The following is a 20,320-nucleotide window of genomic DNA, read 5'->3' on the forward strand; positions in this document are numbered from 1 at the left end:
CTTAAATATGTTCTTGAGAAAATTCCTAAGAAAAAGTCTGTCAGATTCATAGCGTGTTTTTTAAACTGTAGAATTGTTTGCACCTTTGTGCTAGAGTGTGCATAGGTTCTGTTCTTACCTAAGAACAAATCCCAAATAAGAAAACATTGATGAATGTCAGAATCTTCATGAAAACTGCATAGGTTTTAAAAAGAAATTTCTTCTTAAGAACAGACGGTGAATGAGACAAACACTACAATAGCCTATACAACTGTTAGTGGAGAACAATAGAGAATAAACTGTGAACAGTTCACAATAGGGTGGCCTAAAGATAAATAACTGATAATAGTAATAGCTCTTAGCAGTAGATAACAATGTCAACAAAGCAGACAGTGTGTGCAGAGTAAAGTGTCTTGTGCATTGCTCTCATATGAAGTAACCAAGCACAGTAGATTTGGAGCAAAACATGAGAGTGAAAAGTTTGGCTGAGATAGTGGTGTGATTAGATTGTGTACTGGGGCATGTCTGTTCAGCACTCTGACTACCTGCGGGAAGTAACTGGTCATCAGTCTGGTGGACTTAGCCTTTATGCTCTGTAGCCTTTCTCCAGATGAGGGTGGTGTGAAGAGACCATGTGAGGGGTGAGAGGAAACCTTGCTGATGCTACAGGCCTTCTGTATGCAATGTTTGATGTAGGTGTCCTTGAGAGCAAGAAAACTTGATTCTGTGTTGGTCTGGGTAGTTTTCATAACCTGCTGTGGTTCTCTTCTTTCTCAGGTGGAGCAGTTTCTATACCAGCCAGTGATGCTACACGTGAGAATAATGTATATGATGCTTCTGTGGAAACAGATGAGGATGGTTCTGTGCGGGCAAATTTCTGGGTAGGTGGCTGCTACCCAACCAGAGCCCAGTGGTGTCCGATCAATCGTTTCTGCAGCAGTAATGAGAGTATCAGCATAGCAAGAGAAACTCGTTAAACTAACTAGTGTTAAAGTTGATCAGAGGAGGGTGTTATTGTACAACCAAATATATCAGTTTATTTCAGCATGACATTCTCTGTCTATCAACTCAAACGCTTTGTAACAAAGCCAAGCGCTGTGAAACCATCTGCGGTAATCCATCTCTGTTTGTGCATTCGAGCGGGTTTGGGTATCAGTTTTAGCAAAACCAGTCAGGCCAGGCTGGATTGGGTCGGGTTAGATATACAATTTGTGGGTACAGGTCGGGTTCGGAGTTCAATTTTGTACCCATGTAGACCTCTAGTTCAGAGAAGCTGTCAGTTTTATCCACATCCAGGAACTTGAGGCTATTTCTAATGTACCACTGATGAAGTTGACAGCTATCTCTTTTGTCTTTCTGAAACTGAAGGAGATTGTTGTCCTTGCACCAGAAGTCTAGCTGCGTCGTCACCTGTCTGTAGGCATGTTCATAATTGTCTGAACTTCAAAGGCTTTTTTTTTTTTATTATTTGTCTTCAGTTCCCTGTCCTCAGATACCATGAATCAGCCTTTGGCATCAGCTTTGCTATCAGCCTCAAAGCTAAACATGCTCTGACCACTGTCGCCAGTCTTTTCCTCAGTTTACTCATCCTGATGACTTTTACTTTGTCCCAGAGAGCTTAAGTGCCAGAGCTTGTGTATTCACAAAGTATACATGTTCTCATGTGTTTTCAGAACGTATGCACAAAACCATATATACAAACAGATACACAAACATCTTAAAACAATGGCCTGCTCAGGCTAAGCTTTTTTACAGTCATGGCCACTGGCATCTCTATCATCTTAGTACTGTGGAATAGTTGCAACTGTTAACATGGCTTTCCAATGTAACCCTGTTTACTCACTCATACAGAAGATCCAGGCCAGGCTCACAAAGTCTCACAAAGTTTTTCTTTCAAGACAGTCACAGCCCCTTACATAAAGCAGTGGCCCTGACCTGCTTTCCAGAGTCTGCTGGCAGGAGCCAGGCAGATCACTCCTGGACATGCCGGGGCAGGAATTCAACCCCTCCCCCACTCACAAAGAGGTGGCTGAGTGCATGGCTACGAAAGCAAGTGGAGCCTGAAATCTATGTCGAGACCCTTTGGAGGACCTTGACCAGCTTAGATTCTTTTCAGGTTTTTATGAGTGCACTCACACTCATTCTGGCGGGCGCCGATGCCGTTAGGGAGACTAATAAAGAAAGCGTGAGAGGGAAAACAAGATACCTGCGATCACTCAGGGCCTCAGAAACACCACACAGAAATGTGTTTCTATTTGCCAAAGTTACATATTCTGTACTATTTTAAACACATGGTGATATTTGGTGTTGATTTGGACCATGTTAGTCACATAGAACCGTCCATTGATCCCATTCATATGTGATGAATGGTATTGACAGATCCAAAGCAGGAGCTACCTCAGGTAGAACATAGCACCTGCCTGTATTATTTGCATGTTTCAGAATTGACGTTCTGGAGCTCACAGCTCACTTCCATACTGTTTCACAGTGTCCCTGTCATTGACATTCACAGTCACAAGAATTATGCGCAGCTGTGTTTTTCTTCGTTGGTTAAACATTCTGACCTGTTCTTTGTTCTTTATCCCTCTATTGTGACTTTGAAAGCTAGGGCTGATGACATTCACCCGAGGAACAGAATGCAAAGAGGCTCATGGCGGCAGCTGTATGCAGCTGTATTGAAAACAGGTAGCCGCTTGTAATAAAAGCCTGAACCTTCACACTCCTTTCATGGCCTCCTGTAGTAAGCCTTATGGATTATATGATGATAGCTGGATATGCCGTGTTAGGCAAATTCTCATGGAGTACACTTGCCACATTTATGTATATGTTATAGATGCTGTTTTAGGTCATAGGCATGTGCTGCCTCATCCTGCTCTTATTTTTAAGACCTTGGGTCAGGGTCAAGCAGCTGCCAGAGCCAGAAGGGAGGCCCCAATCTCTAGGTCTTATCTTTACTACAGACCCCTGTCAGCTACTCCATCTCTTAAGATGAGTAAGCCTCTCTTCATCAACAGCACAACCACCAAAACTGCATGAAAAAAATGCTTTTGGACGTATCTGGTGACCCAGGGCAGGTTTTCAGTACATCAAAACTTCAGGCCTAACTCTCATGCCTGTTTTTATATTCTTTTTAGGAGCCAGACAACACAGCTACCTTTCTCATTCTCTAACACAGGTTCCTGACCAGCCAAGCATCCTAACAATCACAGGTGCTTGTCAGCACAGCAGAGGTTAGGGTGATCATGGTACTTTCACAGAGCTGCCATAATTATTCATCTGGCAGAAGATGCAGTAGATATAAGGGGGCTAGAGGTGTAGAGAACTCCCACACAACAAAATGAGAGCTTGGTTGCTGCTTCAACAGGAGTGGGGACCTCTGGAGAACGGAAGACAATAAGACCAGACTCATGCTTGCTGCGGACTGGAAAATCTGGCAAAGAAATAATTTGTTCTGTTGGGTTAAAGGCATGGGAATCCAGCCATTTCCTTCAGCATACACTCACTCTTTGGCTCATGATATTAGCCATTCTATCCGGTTGCTTTGACAAGCTGCAGTAGATTGATTTGCTTGAAGTGAGCTATCTATAGGCCTCATATGGATTATAGTAACATCTCTGCCATCTGTTTCAGATCAGTTTGTCCAAGAAAACAGCCTTCTCGGACTTGCTAACAAATTGCCTCAGAATGCTTTCTTGGTGCTCAGAACTTGTTAACCATCATTATGGTCCCATTTCAGCACTCACCGGGCTTGTCACTCTGTCAGGGAGGTATTTAAAGCCTCCTTCCTATGAATCATAAAAGCCCAAGCTATTACAATCACCCTCTCCTAGTCGGAAGTTAAAGCGATTTCAAATTCAATGTGGTGATTAGAGGCAGTGTCACATGCGTCTGTGATGAATGCAGGGGTAATGTAGAATAAGTGGACCCTTCATTTTGCCACCTCTCTAGGAGAGATACGTGCTCAAATGAATCATAGACTGTGCAGTAATGTCGGGGAGAATTCATTAAAGATATTTCAGCAGTGCGTACTCACCCACCTCTGAGGCTTAATACTCATTGGCTGTACTTGCCATAATTCTATACTTGAAATGCATTGTTTTATCATAACGTGTAATTTGCTTAACTTTGTGAAGTCTTTTTTCAGTCAATTAAAATAGCATAATTTAAAGACACTTGGCACAGTTTCATATGAACAAATCCTGTTATGTCAAGAAATCAACATCCGCTTGTGCTGGAAGTCAATACTGACACAAGGGGATATATAGATTCTGCAGCTGCCTCTTTTTGTAACAATATCTTGTGTGGTCATTCAGTGTTTATTTTCTGTAAAGAATACTGAATATATTTGGTGAAGTAGATTTGAAAAGCATTGCAATATTTCTGATGAATGATTGTGAAGCCAGAGTTGAGGCCAACAGTGGAATCTTCTCTGAAATTATGCTAAACTGTCAGAAGAGTTCAAAATGGAGGCTGGTGAGCTGAACACATGGCTGTAATTTGCTTGAGGATGCAGACATCAAGAGTGAAGTCTTGGAGCTGAGAGATTAATGGCCAGGAGTTCACCCAGAGTGACATCTCAGGAGATACCATGTACTCGACCCATGACACTTTGTTCTCACAGAGGCCCCTGAAGTCCGCTCCTTAAGGCAGACAGGAAGCTCTTGCAGTGCTAGAGTGGTAAGAACAGCCAGTGCAGCACAGAAACCTGGGCTTGAATTAGAAAGATCTACAATCAGTTGTGTTGCTTCATAAAGATCCTGGTGAGAGGGTTGATTCTCTACTTTAAAAACTGGAGATCTTTTCTCTCACCTGGCTCTCATTGGCCTGAGGGTACCTTCAAGGCAACAGGTGTACTGATGAACTTTGACCTAGGATACTTGATCCAAGTCATCAGTTGGCCGTCTATCCCGTCAGCTGAGATATCTTGAGGTTAAAGTCTGCTCTGGAACCACTGCAAAGAAAGAGAGTTTGTTCTTGGTATCACAAAGTTAGCAATCCTTCAAAGGCTTGACCACACAAGTGGCTTCAGTCTAAAAGTTTGGACAGATATCACTCATGTGTGAGCTTGTAATGTGAAGCAACTTATAAGCAATTATTGAGACTGTATCTGCTGAGCAGATGAACTGCACCAAAAGCCAATCTGCGGGTGGTCTGGAACTCATTAACATGTTAAACAGGTGTTAAAAGAACATTTCTTAGTGCTTTTATGAGTTCCAGATTGCCTTAAAGAACATCAGAAAGAACTGATATGAAAACAAAAACAGTACTGCAGTTATTGTCTGCTCTAGAAGTATGCCAAGATGCAAAACTGAAGCAGGTCTTGCATCAGTGCCAATGCTTGAAATGTATTGACTACAAAAATAGATTATTAAAGCTGTAATGTTTGTGTATAGTACTGTGCCAAAGTCAGAGACCACTTATTTATTTAATTTTATAATGTCAGTGATACCTTTGAGAAAAGCTTTTGTTGGGAGGACACAGCTGTAACTCGCTGGAAGGATGAAAGATTTAACCTCTTATTCACCAGGGTATATATTGGTTTGTCCATCTGAATTTACATGACCAAATCATAAGGCAAAGTATTCAGTAACTGCATGAAATAAATGTAAATTTTTATTTATTTATTTATTTATTTGTAAAAGCTCCCCTCAAATGAACAGAACATGTGTTTTATGATCATACACATATTGCTGTATGCTTACAATTTAATGCTGAAAGCCAAAGATTTTAGATGCTCTTTGTATTTTTTTACAAAAATAATTTTTACAGAGCAGATCACTGAAGAGACACCAACTGTTTATAGTTTATAGCCCATATTTGTGGAAAAATGGGTCAACTTTCAGTAGACAAAAAAAATTGAGTTCAGCTTCTTTTATTATATGGGTGTAAAATTACATTACCCATCTATTTGACTGGAAAGAAGACAGTTACAGCTCTCATATGACACCCACCGTTTGAATGTAGCTTATGAATTATGAAAGTTATGAAGAATATGACAAAGTGCGTTTTGGAACCACCGGTGGTCACAAGGAGTTGAAAAGGTTGGCAGGGGGGTGCCTGAAAGTAAAAAGTGAGGCAATTAAATACTGCTAGATTTTATATTGTACTTAGTGTTTGAGGCTTTTGTGTAATTTTCTGTTAAATGTTTTCTTCTACTTTTTCATGTCATTAAAAAAACAAGTAACTTGTGCTTAATGGTCGTTCTGACTGGAAATTGAGTAAAAAAGCATAAAAAGCAGTGTCTGACTTTTGCACAGTACTGTAGTATTTTGTATAGACTCTGTTTTAAGGTTACACAGGTTTCTTGTATTTTTATTTATTGACACTAGGTAATTAACTTGTATTAACTGTAAATGACACATTATTTGTAGGCTTAATCACATAAATCTTTGTTTCCTGGCTTTGTTTGAATCAAAATCTTTCTGATTCAGAACAAAGCTAGCTCGCTGCAAGAATCAAAGGCCACCGTCTGCTCATTATTCCACTGATAAGCAGGAGTCTGAGTCAAGTGAAGACAATCAGCTGCTGTTTGAAAGTGCACGGGCATACTAGGATATGGCACCATGCCAGCAAGCCTCACACCATAACACTCAGTCAGACGTTCGCCGTCTCGCACTTTACTTACCCCGAGAGGTGTAGAAGCAAGACTGTGAGAGAGACACTGCCATCCGGAGCGTGAGGCGCGTGGCGGGTGTTTACTTCTTCTTTGTTACATTCCTCCTTTCTTTCTCTTGTTTGCTGACTTCTTCTTTTCTCTCTCCACGTCTGTCTTGTTTCGGACACGCTCTCCCTTCCTTTCTTCCTTACTGACTTCTTTCTTTTTCTTTTTATTTCTTTTTATTGAATTTGACTTTTATTCTTTTGTTGTGTTTCTCTTCTTTCTTGTCCTCTTTTATGTACTTGTTACTTTTCTTTCTTCTTTTTTGTTGTCTTTCTTTGTTGTTTCTGTCCTCTTTTTGCCTTGTTTTCTTCCTTTCCTTCTCTCCAACACTCATGGCCTTCTCCTGCTAATCAAACAGCCTGGCCTCAGTAATGTATTTGCAGTCCGTCCTTGCACTTCTCCTGTGCTGTGTCGTCCGGAGGCCTCTTTTTCACCAGCTCGAACCAGGCAAACTCAACTATCAGTAGCTCCGTATCTGCTCTGAGGTCGCTGAACCTGGCTCGCTGTTTAACCCCTACATCTCTCTCTACCTCTCTGTTTGTTCGCCTAATGCACTTAGTCTGTCACCTGTCATAATTAATCATCCTTAAATAGGCCCAGTATAACGGCTTCAGCCAAAACACTGTTGTCTTTTCCTTTGATCGCGTCTACCTAACGTCCTTGTACAATAACACTCGATTATACACTCTGCTCCTGCCAAGTTCCTGTGCTTTGTTCTGTTTGAGTTTCTGATGGGGGAATGAGTTTCCTTTGCTGAGCAGCAAGTCATAGGCAAGTCACGGAGCAGAATTAATCTATAACATGCCTTTGCTCCCTGGAGAAATCCCCTATAGGATCAGGACAGTGGGAGGAGGAATATTGAGCGGCTCAAAGTGAGAGGGATGTGATTTCACTGACGACAATTAAAAAGCAGGAGACTTTTCAGACAGCTCATGAAAGAGCTAAAGAGGTGATAATGAAGGTGTTCAGAATGAGGGAGCCTGGTTCTGGGATTCATTTTCCAGACCTCCCTGTTTGTTTGTGAAATATACTGATGATCAAAAACTGTTAAGTTTCATTTTGTTGTTTTCATTGTGGTATGTGTATATATGTGTGAAATGGTAAGTTGTAAATTTCAGGACGACAGATTGTAGACTTTGCATGCAGGGGGAGCCAGGTATCTGTGTGTTGTGTGAGGTGTGTTTGTGTATGTGTGTGTCACCCTGGCTGGAGAGAGCCTGAGGCAAGGTTAATGTTTCACACGTGGAGGAGGGAAGCGGCGGGAGTTAGGCCCCTTAGGGAGAGAGAGAGGGAGAGCTTGGCGCGCTCACCTGCCGAGCTGGCGGGACTTCCCAGGTACTGTGTGTGAGGTCGCTGTTATCTCGCACACCTAAATGGCGAGCTGAGTCACACTCCTGTACACTTGACCCCCAGCTCTGTCGCTCCTCAGTCTCAGTGTGGCGGTTGGGAGAAGACTGCTTGTGGATATGTGTGTTTCTGTAGTTTTAAGTCAAAGTTTTCCTGCCTGTGTAGGAAAGCTAGAACACCACAGGGCTGTCAGTATAGTCCTGACTTTGTAAAATGCTTTCTCCAAAAGCAACATGTTTCATTTGTTTATAACTGAAAGGGCTAAAACATTTTTTTTGGTTTCTTGAGGTTTGGGTTAAGATTTGGTTCAGAACTAGGCTTAGACAGTTCTTATTACATGTAGCTGCTTACGTATAGGGGTTGACGGTATGGCAAAAATGCAGTATCACCATACAGATATTTTCATGACATTTATTTTTCATCAGTAGGACTGATGTAATATTTGTAATTATCTATACTGGACAGTGCTCGTGGGAGAACTATGGATGAATAAACCAGCAACCAACTTAACAAAAGCAACAACTCACTTAAGGCTCAAATGTGAGCAAGTAAGACAAATGCAGTGTATCACAGTTAATTATTTTAGTCTTGTATTTTTGTTCTACATTTCACTGAGCTGCTTCAAATCCAGTTTAGCAGGATGAATTATGATGTCTTTGTAGTGAAACTTGCCACTGGTCAGTAAGAACTGATGATATCCATGATATTCTTAAAAAATCATGTTGCAGTGCATTGTGATTTTGATGCGAGAAAATATTGTCACCTCATCTTACAAATATATACGATACATATGGAACACACATGACCCTGTGTCCTGATAAGTTATAAATACAAATTTGTGTGTGTTCTTGTTATTTAATCAGTTCCTGTTTGCTAAGGCACTTAGACACAATTAGTTTTGTGTTGCACACGTATTAACTGACTCATACATCTTACTAATTTGTTGTCTTTCACAAACATGCACTCTTACTTTCTGCATTTTACTTCCTGGTATTTATATTCTCTCTCTCTCGCTCTCTCTCTCGCTCTCTCTCTCTCTCTTCCCACTCATTACTCACTTGCATAGGCACATATACACGCATTCCTGGTCTCCTGTAACCCCCGACTTCCTCCCACACACTCACACTCTAACGTTAGTCACAGTGGCCCCTCATTTTGCTGTCTGGCTGAGTGCTCTTGTTTGTGGAACCGGTTTTAGGTGTGAGCTGTCACTGGCAGCAGGATTCTACTCTAGCCCTCAGGGGCCAACTGCACAGGCCAGTGTCTTTTAACCCCTTCAGGTCATGCTTTCTCTTTCCTACAAGCTGGAGCAGAAAACACCTACCAGGCAGTGCTCTGTTTAGAATCATTCTGATTTAACACCCCTGAATAAACTTGTTAGTTTATCCTTCACAATTTGGAAAATATGTTAATGACAACTCTGGGGGCATAAAACCTTTAATTTGTTGATGAAAAAAACAGCAGCATAAACAAACAAAACAGCACAACTTGTTAGTTTTCCATAATGTGACATAATTAGATTTTTACAGTCTTTAGTGAATCTGTGACTATGCTTTTAGAGATGACACTAAAACGAGCATTCTGCTTCAGCCGTGTTACCAATGCAGTGAAGAGGTTGTTTTTTTTATTTGTATATTTTTTAATTTACCTTTTTTTTAGTACATGTGAAAGCAACTTCTGTAAAATTTTAAAACATTTTTGAAAGTATCCATATAGAAACGTGAGAAACCAGAACCGCTGAAATAGTGATGTGACGTAACATTTGAATATATCATCAGTACATATGGATCATTAAACCATAGATAATTTGACCCCTCTAGAAATTACTGACCTGTGGGTCTGGCGCTCTTGAGCAGGGCTAGTGCCATTTTATTTGTAGACCAACGTCAACTCTTCTGTCTCTGCTTCAGCTGAATAAAAACTTTATTTAATCGTTTTACTTCACCATCATGACCCCAAATCACTGATGAAAGTTGGACTACATTGCTAAACATGTTCTCTTCTTTCAGTCACCAGATGGATCCCACTGTGTTGAATGGATGGCACTCACTTTCTGTGATTTTCAAGAAAAAAATTCCCAAGTTTAGATGGTCTGGATAAATTATTGCAGTTATGCTTCAGTTTTGCTAAGCCTTCTTGCCATCACTCACGCATTAAGAATACTTAAATAATTTAGATCTGTCTGAAATAGAGAACTGCTAATTTCTTTATAAGGTGTTATTGAGAGCATGTGTGATACTAATTGCTAAATCATGACAACATTTAGTTCTTAATGTTTTTTCTCTCGTCCATAGATTAATTTTGTCATCTTGTTAAACCGTTTAATTCCAGTATTTTTCATTTAGTGACGCATAGTTGTTTTTTTTATTTCTCTTTTTTACTTTAAAATTAAATATCAATATATTACTCGCAAGTTCATTAAAATAATCTGAAGGTGTAAAACAAATACTGTTATGAATTATCCTAATTTGGAAAAATACACAAAGTTTTGAGTTCTGTGCAAACAACTTTATGTAATGACAAGTGATATAGAGCAGACTTAGTACCCTTTACCAGGTGTCATAGCAGCTCTTGTCAAAGAGAGCTCTCTGACGTTTGGAAGGAATGGACAGCAAAGCAGAAAACAGTAGAGATGGTGAGCAGAAGTGTGTGCCTCTTACCTCAGTCGCACCATGTGTGTCTGGACAAGTCTTCTTTCGGGAGCAGAGCCCTGATGAAAACAGGAAACAGATAAAGAGTGGCTTGTTGCCTACATGATAAGGTGTGCACAGGTAGCTCTCTTGCTGCTAGTTTTGTCTCACTAGGCCTGAGTCACTTTTAAGCAGGAGAGATAATGGGAGGAAAATTTCTCAGTGCTTTCATCATGCTGTGTTGTTGTTAATTTCTTTGGGTTGTTGCTGAAGTGTCTGATATGTTTTTGTTGTTATGTACAGTTCTGAGCAAAAGTCAAAGACCATGCTTAATTTATTTGATTTGCAATCAAAATGACTGTTAAATGAGAGTTATTAATTTTTAGCATCAGGAAAAAAAGACACAAAATACATTTAACTGAAAATTATAATGAAGCCTTAACAACTAAATATCATATTTTTCAGCATTTAGTGTGTCCACCCTTTGCTTTTCTTACAGCTTCCATTCTTTTCCGGAGAGTTGCTGTCAGTTTGCGGTCAGATTTTCAAAGAAGGGATACTTTTTCACACCTCCAGAGTTCAGTCTTAGATGTTGGTTGCTTTTTCTGCTTCACACAATCTAAAGTAATCCTCAACACAGTGATGCTGAGGTCTGGATTCTAAGGTGGTCAGTCCGCTGTTCTGAAAACACCAGCAGCTTCTTTGTTTTATTTGCAAATGTTCTCCTTTTTCATCTTTATTCTGTCCTCAGTAACGACTTCTTGACAGCTACACATCCTTTCAGACTCATGGTGCTTCTCACAGTGGAAGGATGGGCAGAAGCACCTGTGGATGTTTTCAGATATGAAGCAAGACTGGAGCTTGATTTTCTCCTCTCTCAAAGATGAAAGCTTTAAGTACTGTTTTCTTTTTTTCTGATGCTGACAGTTTTGGTGGTTTGTCAGGTCTTTCATGGTTGTAGGAGTCCCATTTTCATTTAATAATTTTATGAACTGAAACGCAAATCTTGTTTTTTCAGTTATTTTCCCTTGATATCTAATCTCTTCAGAAATATCTCCTGAAAAATGAATAACTTGTGCTTCAGCTAGATGTTTTGACTGGAAATTAAATAAATGATGGACAATCTCTGACTTTGCACAGCACTGTTCTTATGTTTTGCTTGAGGACTCTGTGCCTCAGATGGAAAACTTCAGCCATACACAAAGGAAAAACAACAAACACACGCTTTGACAATGTCACAATGTTGATCTTGACATCTTATGCAAGAATTTCCAATCCTTCTTTTCTTGTTGTGCTCTAACTTGTAAACCTCCTGTCTGCATGGACTGTGGTTCAGTAGTACAGACATACAGTAGTATGTTGCTGAAGTGGAACAGTCTGGCTGGAACTGTGATTTGTGCTCAGCAATAATTGCTCCCGGTTAAAGAGATTCTCATTAAGCTGCTCTTGTTAATTTCATTAGGGATTTCTGAGTGCTTCACCTGCTAGGCTTTCCCAGAATTCCTTTCCCAGAAGCTTTGCTAAGACTAGGACTTCAGTGGTTCAAACATATGGTTTGAAACAAGGGCATGAGGTGACCTGGACACACTACTGGAAGGGAGATGGGAGGAAGAAAAATAATAAAGGACCAGTTTCACAAACAATCACCCTGTTGCAAGCTCATGCATTCCTAGCTGAATTGGCTTCCGTGGTGCCTGGTTTCACATCAGCGGCCATTCTATGTAAAAACGGCCGCAGAAAGCTGAAACAAAGCAACACGTGGTAGTCCCACTTTTTTCTGGAGAAGATTCTATCCCTTAGATTGATGTGAGCTGCTGTGTGAGAAAAATTGTCAGTTGCAGTAGATCACAGTATATATGAGAATCATTGCATTGCATTCACACAGTTGGACCTAGTCTATAGAGTTTTTCTTTTTTTTTTTTGATCAAGGGCTTATTGAAGTGTGTATTTACTATAATTTCATGTTCGTAACATAACTGTCTATCTAACTTTTCTGAGATATTACCACTAGAGTACCTTTCATAATTACATAATCCCACCTACCTCTGCTGTAATTGCATTGAAGGGCTACAAATTCATTGTAATTGGAGCTCAGAGGGTTGAAAACTGTTGTTATGTTTCACTTGTACTCAAAGGAAAGACACCAGGAAAACTTTTTAGGCCAAAAGTAATGCCATTGTCTAGATCTTGACGTCTTATGCAAGAACTTGCAGTGCTTGTTTTCCTATCATTATGTTCTAACTTGTGAAGTGTCATGTTTTGGAGCCAGTAGCTTGAAGTATGTGCTTTGGAGACTCTTTGCCTTCTTTTGAAATTTTCAGAGTTCACACACCTGAAGGAGTTGAGTGTTTTTGGGAGTTCGCATCACAACAAGGGTATTATTCACAAATGTACTGTGTGTATGTATGTATGCGTGCGTGTATATATGTGTGTGTATATATATATATATATATGTGTGTGTGTGTGCGTGTGTGTGTGTGTGTGTGTGTGTGTGTATGTACATTGCTAAATCAGCTTTGCATTGTTCAGAGTGGAACATGTTTTGGTTTTATTTTACTCCACTCCTGAGCCTCTGAATTATTTAGGGTCTAAATGGAAGTCAAAGCACAGAGGGAATGGGCATCCACTTATACAGTGAAAAATGCTCCATGTGTAAATGGTTGGTAATGTGTGGCATCTTTATTACTGCCAGTGTAATTGCATGTGAAAGCACTGAGTGCATAGAGGTTTATGTAGCTTAAAGAAAAAGACATGCTCTGTAAATGAAGTGTTTTAATGAGACCAAGTTCATGAGTCTTGCTTGTTTTTGTGTTCATTTAGTTACAGAACCACCTCATGCTAAATTGCCCCAACAAACAACATTGCTTGGTCTCCAGCAATATTTTCATCCCAGTATACCATGAAAAGCTATCAGTTAATCTTCTGGAAAAGAAATGACAGAGTGGACATTTTTAGGTATCAGCACTTCTGTACAACAAAGAGAGAGAGAGAAGTGTGTCAGTTTGAGATTGAGCTGTGGGAAGAGAGGATGTCTGCTGCAGAGACACAGACCTACTTTTAATTCTCATGGTGCCTGTTAAACCTAAAAACTTCAAACCACCAGTCCTTCGCCAAACGTTTGTTTCCTCAGAATGTAGCTAAGCCTTGGTCTCATTTGTAACCGAAAACTGGAAACAATTAGAAATGTGTGGCAGCAGGAGGGAGCGCACCAAATGAACTATACTCCAGCCTTGTCACTCCGAGCTCTTAAAGTGCAGGCTGAAGTTCTGCTGGCTGCAGAGGAGGACAACATCTGGCACAACAGAATGAAGTGATTGAGAGGGTTGATACAAGGCTAAAGCCTGTTATTCAGAGCTCAGAAAGCCTCAGCAAGCAGTGAAACCTGACTCGTAGAGACAGATCACACATGCTTGGTCAGCGCCTATGGGTAAGCATTTGTGTGCAAGTTTAATGGAAGACAAAGCTATGACGCAGGGACTGGCCGCCTCTTTGCCCTGTTCACCCCCCTCGGAGAGGAAGGAGACGCCTTTTTCTGGCCCTCGCCCTGGACCATTACAATAATGACGAGCATCAAGGCTGCTGACCTCTGAGCGTGTAGTATGTGCATTGGCTTGTTCTCTGAGGTGGTTTTGGAGGGTCTGTAGGTAGATATCATGCCTTATACTGAAGGCTGATGAATTGAAAGAACACGTGTGCTACTTGGCAAGACTCTGCTTCCACTTTACATAATGGAGGTCACATGAGAAAGAAGGAGAGCGAGCAAAATATCGAGAGGGAGAATGGTGGTGCTGTTTTTCAGGCAGGTGTAAGATCAAGCGTAGCTGCTGAGATTCTCAGGGATGAGGGTTTTCTCAGTGTCAGTGAGGGGAGACTGGCTTGGCTGTGAGGGTCTTTACTTCTGTTAAATACACCCATATGCACCCACAGACAGTACCATCAGATTGTTTTAACTGCTTGACTTTCTGTGGATTTTCTTCGGATTTCAAAGGGCCAAAGTCATAGAATCTTTTTCACCGAGTGTGAATTGTTTGGTTTTTCTTCACATAGCAAGTCACATAGCCATTGATGGTGTGCATTTCAACATGAAGATGTTTGGAAGAAAATGTGAAGTAACATGTTTAAGGGAAGGTAGCACTTACCCTTCTATTCTACTCAATGCGATCTGAAGTCTACTTTGTTTTTAGGGCATTATAGTTAGACAATGTTATATGCTTTTATCAGCATCTCCTTGCATACTTGCATCAACAAATATAAATATATTTATTTTGCATATGATACTGGACAGGTACAAGCAGAGCAAGCAGTTTTCCCTCTTACAGTCTCACCACCTCTCTTTCAGCTCATACATTCCTGTGGCCTTTGAACTTGAGCTTGAATAGCTGTAAAGTGTGATGCGAAACCAAACTGACATTTCGTTTCCATGTTGAACTTTGAGGCCTCATTGCATTCCTTGTTCCTAGGGGACATATAAAAGCCTTGGCCCTTTTCCCATTTGCCACACACAGAAGGGAAAAATGCACAATCACGTAGTTTTCTGTCTCCCTCATGTAATGCTGCCGTTGATGGACCAGGCACAGCCCGGTCGTACACCCTTCCGCATACAGAGCACGTGTAGAGGAGTCTTTCCTGTGCTCGTGGCCAGAGTGAGCAGACTGAAAGGGCGCTCAGAACAGAGGAAGGACTAATGGTGTCCTCTGGGGTGGGGGTACATGTTTTAACTTTTTTTCCTTTTTGGACAGACAGACCATTGCATCCTCAGCTTGCATTCCTGAGAGCTGTAACTCCACCACTCTCATCCTTTCAGGAAGTGTTCCTGGGTTTGAAAATTGCTGTAGTGGTACAAGGTGTTGCATATTAAAGACAGAGAAACAGTAACAAAATGGATTGTACAGAAGTCATTTAAGGGGAAGCTGGGGAGTGACATATTGATTTTAGTGATTGATTTACTTGTTTGACTGTTGTCCTTTCTATGTCTTTAAGTGGTATGAGGTTTCTGTCCTTATCAGAAACCTCTGAGACTGAGATGCCTGGTAAACATTGTTTTGAGCTGATGTAAAAGTGAGTGCAGCAACCTTAAGTCATGCCAGACTTAATGCCTCCGGAAAGCTGGACACTGTTGTGCTTTTATTACTGTTTTGATTAGGGATGGGGTGGAGGTGGGGGAACGTTTTGGGTTCAGAGCCTCATTTCCTGAAGGGAGTATAGCTTAGGAGAGGAGTGTGGCGCAGTGACCTCAGGACCCAGCCATGCATCACTGTTCCTATCCTGAGATCCTGTGACGCTCCAGGTCAAAGCTTGGCGCATTCAGCATGCCATGAATCGGACCGTGTTTGTTTGGCTTAGTTCCCTAGAATCCTCCCGTGCCCCTATTTTTTTTTTTTAAATCAAAACCAGGCTGATCTCCAGCAGACCCCTCTGTTTGTGTAGCCTGGCACTAACTGCCCTGGAGACCTTTTGAATTTCAAAATATCGGGCTCTCTGTTGTACATTTGTCTCAGCAATTCTACTAAGATGAATGTCTTTTTGCTGAAGACAACAGTTGACCTGGTTTATTTTTGAAGCGCAGAATTGTTTTTGCTGATCCTCTTTGTGGAACGCTGATGTAATAGCTTGGGGCTCCCGGTATGATATGGTGTGTCCGACCACCATTTGCGATGGTTCTCGCAAGGCCTTTTGTTTGACTGCGGTCGACTGCTGAGAACCATCGAGGGCCAGGTGGTGGAGGGGCCGTGCCAGTCATCTCTTGCTCACTCTAGCACCCCGCCACCTGGAGACACGGGTCTGCCAGGGAACTGGTACACTCTGCCATCTTTTTCTGATCTGTGATCAGCCTTGTGCTTCCCCTTTCACTCACCAAGATTGGGAGTTCGAGGTCCTACACTGGTACTAGATCCTCATGAGCAGGTATTTTCCAAAGGCGTTTTGAGCCACTCACTCAACCAGACCCCTCGCCACCTGAGCCTCGGTTCTTCCTCTTGCCTGCTCCTATTCTCGCTACGCACAAACGACTCATGTGCAGTGGGGCCATCCTGTTTTCCCTTGCACTTCTGGCTTGACAGGCCATCTGCTGAGCCAACTGTGCCATACTGGGCCCTAGAGTCCCCAGACTGCTATCGGCCCTTCTGGCTTATGTGGTTAATAATGCATAGTATGACCGGCCAGAGTAGGTTTCACACTTTTGTTTGTATTTGAATGTGTAGATAAAAGGCTTTACCTCATAAATGTCTTCTCCTCTTGTCTTAGTGACTTAACTGACTTTTTGTTGATTATATCCTGTCTCCTCAGGAAACCAAATCTTACATTGTCCCAACAGACTGTTAAAAAAACCCACATCCACATCTGCAGTCTTATTCCATCTTTGCCAACCATCCTACAAGTTACTACTGAGGAATAACAGCAAGTCACTATGGAAACTGTATAAAACATTCCATGGCTCAAGTATGAATTCACATCTTTCTCCTGCTAGTTTTCACTGGTGTTATTAAATTAAAAAAACACTGCTGAGTGAGATCTTGTAGCCTTGAACTCAATTGTGCATTACAACATTGACACTGGAGTAAGAGGTAAATGAGAAGGTGCTAGTCTCTCTAAATTTGAACAAAGGTCTACATTCACAGGTAGCGAGTGTGTGCTAACTCACCTGGGAGCCAAGTGTGAAGCATGTGAATGGCAAAGATTGAGTAAAAAAAAAAGAAGCTTGTGGTGTGTTTAAAGAGCAAAGTGATATCAGCGTGACCGGTAGATCCTGAGATACATGTTGTTCTGTGAAAGTGGAGAGAGGCAGCTGTAGCCAAGTTTTGGCCTCTCAAAAGAACATATAAATTCCATGTCCTGTCATTTTGTCGAAGTAAAGATGTTCAGCAGCTGAATGCATGATTAGATCTTGTGTGTTTTGGTGTGCAGATGACTAATGTAGTGTGTGTTGCTTGTGCGGTACAGCGGACTTGTTTTTCTCCTACAGGTGTCAAGTGAGCCGAGGAGGCCTTAGGCCATGGGTGCGGTGTGTGGGGGTGTGTAACATGGCACATCAGTGTGGAAACCGATCCACTGAGCTCTGGGCCTCCAGAGGGGCACTCCTTCTTTCCTCTTTGCTCATAGGCCTGATGAAGTCAGCAGACTTGGTGTGGCTTTATTAGTCACTCTACACTCAGAGTCAGCTAGGCCCTCTGGAATACACCATCTCTCACACTGCACACTCTCAGTGGAGCCTGAGATTCAGCAGATCTAATGTGACACATTGCTGTGTAGAAGAGTAGGTTTCATTTTGTTTGTTTATTTGGACATTATTTATGCCCTACTCTTCTGCTCAGCTGTAAATTAAGTTGTCCAAAAGGTTCACAGTGTCTTGCCAGAATATGTTGGGTTCATATTTTTACCTTTTGACCTTTTGAAACGCTTTGACATTTCCAGTATCCAGGTTGTTGAATATTTTGAATAGCAGATGGCAGTCTTCACTTCAACTGACTGTTATCTAAATCTGATACCAACTGTGTTCAGTGCAGGTATTGAGTGTAAATGCTCTGGAAAAGTCATGGAATTTCTTGGACTTTTCCCCAGTGTGGGTTGTCATCTAGTTACATTTGAAACACTGAAGAGTCTAGATTGCGAAAAACACAGAGACCAAAAACAAATGTATTTGTGAGTAGACTTGCCGATTTACTAACGTTTGCTAACCTGAATCTTGGTTAGCTTAGGGATAACATTCAGGACATTAACACTCAAAACACTGGAGAAAGCGAATTAACAAGCCAAATGAAGGGAGAAAACACACTGTTACTGCTTCTCAGATTAAGAGCAATGTAACTGGAGTCTTCATATCTTACTGCATATTAGATCGCTACAGCTGCTTTAAACAGTGATGAGTTAATTGCTGAGATACTTTCAGTTGTTGTTTTACTCAAAGTTGAGAACTGACTCTTGGTACATCCCCCTCCTAAATATTAAAAAAGTTATGTAAAAAGTTCCAGACATCACAGATTTGGATGGGACTGAAATCACTGAGAAACATTGGTAGCCTAAAAAATACATTATCTCCACTGCCCTTATAAAACAAATCCCAACTAAAGCTGAGCTTTTCCCGGCATGGGTAAAAAATTAATTTTGATTTATTTTCTCACATTCATCACCCGCACTGATTGGACCGCAGATGCAATTGGATTAGTATGCGATTTTCAAGAAGAAAGCTTTATTATAAAACATAAAAACTACAGTCTCCATAATGATAATTTTCAAAGATTTTCACCACAGCAGCAGTAGTCATTACTATATGATTAACTTTATTTACATAACTCAATTTTGACAAAATGTCAGATGGAGTCATAATTCTAAACCTTCAGTATGCGTGACCTTTATATTCATTAAGAGATCCTGATTTGCTGTAATGAACTAATTTAATAATAATTTAGTTAACACGTTTATTTATATAGTGCTTTTTTAATTGATGAATTGTAGCTCAAAGTGCCTGATAAAACATTATAAGGAGGGGGAGTAAAAACTTTCAACGCTGGTTAAAAGGCAGAAGGCAGAGGGAATTGTTATAGAGACATCTTCACCAGATTGACCCTTTTGTGTTTGGATGATAAGGACAAGGCTTCTCTCTCTTCATTTAATGTGCTGTGGACCTGTGTATATTCATGCTGCAGGGTGCAACCTTGTAATTGCAGTGACTTGCGGAAGGTCTGGAGTTGAGGTCTTTGATTTTCTATTAGCTGCTTGTTCTGTGGCTCAGCAGTACACGTTTCTCAAGGTGTGTGTGGGAGCAAGTGTTTCAGAGGGAATATAGGACTCATTCCTGATTATCTCTCTTTATTGATGTGTAAAGTGCAGTAGAGTATGCCATGCGTTGTATGAATTAATGGGTCTATTATTGATCCGGGTGGATCAAAGAGAAGCTTTGTATAGGATGCATAAGTCCTAAATGCTTCTGTGGAATATATTACAGGAATTAAAAAGAGGTGGTGGAGAAACATGGCGTAATGTCATAGAAAAGAGCGCACTGGAGGAAGTAGGAAACTGTGGTGCCATTAACCTGATAAGCCGTTCCCATGAGAGCTTGCCCCAGCCTTGGCCTTTGGATGTTTGCATGACCTCTCTCCTCCTGTCTAAATGGATTTAAAGGAAAAGACTAAATGTACTAAAGCGTTTTTATAAATAAGGGGTTTTGTTTTCTGTTTTTTTTCTTTTCCTTTAACAGTATGTTATATTTTTGTAAATACCAGTATAGCATACAGTGTCAAAGGTTATAATTATCAGTGTAATGATGCTAATTGGTGATTATAAACTTCCATTAGTTGTTAGCTACATTAGCCTATAGTGCATAACTAAAAAAAGCAAACTTTAGACACTAACCATGTTTTGGCTGACTTGGGATAAGGAGTAAATTGTGTAAATGTGAATTCTCACTTAATTATTTCTTTATTTCTCTTCTGTTTTCTGGCATACTTGACTGGTGATGGAATGTGTATTCCAGTCCACCCAGTCAAAATATCAGCTGGGACAAAGACATCAGTGTTAGTTAAGAATCCAGAGCTGCCACAGACATCACATTCTCCTTTTTATAGACAAAATGACACTCAAGGAGAGAATCTACCAATGTTAACTGTTTTCACACACACTCGGAGCAGTCTTTCTCTCCTCTTCCTTTCCTTCTTTCTGAATATTTGTGAAGCTTGGGTGCATCGTCTCCATCTCATTAAGTGCCACC

At 40.9% G+C, this 20,320-nt stretch overlaps 1 protein-coding gene and 2 long non-coding RNA genes across 4 annotated transcripts in view; 1 reads left to right on the forward strand and 2 right to left on the reverse strand.

Moving 5' to 3' along the window:
• cdkal1 (CDK5 regulatory subunit associated protein 1-like 1) overlaps window positions 1–20,320 on the forward strand; it is a 350,180-nt gene that overhangs the window by 235,661 nt on the left and 94,199 nt on the right. The window lies entirely within an intron of this gene.
• LOC118820117 lies at window positions 2,266–7,337 on the reverse strand. The gene is made up of 3 exons (XR_005008227.1): window positions 6,605–7,337; window positions 4,789–4,930; window positions 2,266–4,689 (listed from the first exon to the last, which is right to left on the reverse strand). It is a non-coding gene; the product is annotated as an uncharacterized LOC118820117 (long non-coding RNA).
• Window positions 9,789–17,356, reverse strand: LOC118820123. The gene is made up of 3 exons (XR_005008230.1): window positions 17,258–17,356; window positions 10,648–10,697; window positions 9,789–10,040 (listed from the first exon to the last, which is right to left on the reverse strand). It is a non-coding gene; the product is annotated as an uncharacterized LOC118820123 (long non-coding RNA).

The sequence above is a fragment of the Colossoma macropomum genome, unplaced genomic scaffold (assembly GCF_904425465.1).
Source record: "Colossoma macropomum unplaced genomic scaffold, Colossoma_macropomum, whole genome shotgun sequence".
Taxonomy (NCBI): domain Eukaryota; kingdom Metazoa; phylum Chordata; class Actinopteri; order Characiformes; family Serrasalmidae; genus Colossoma; species Colossoma macropomum.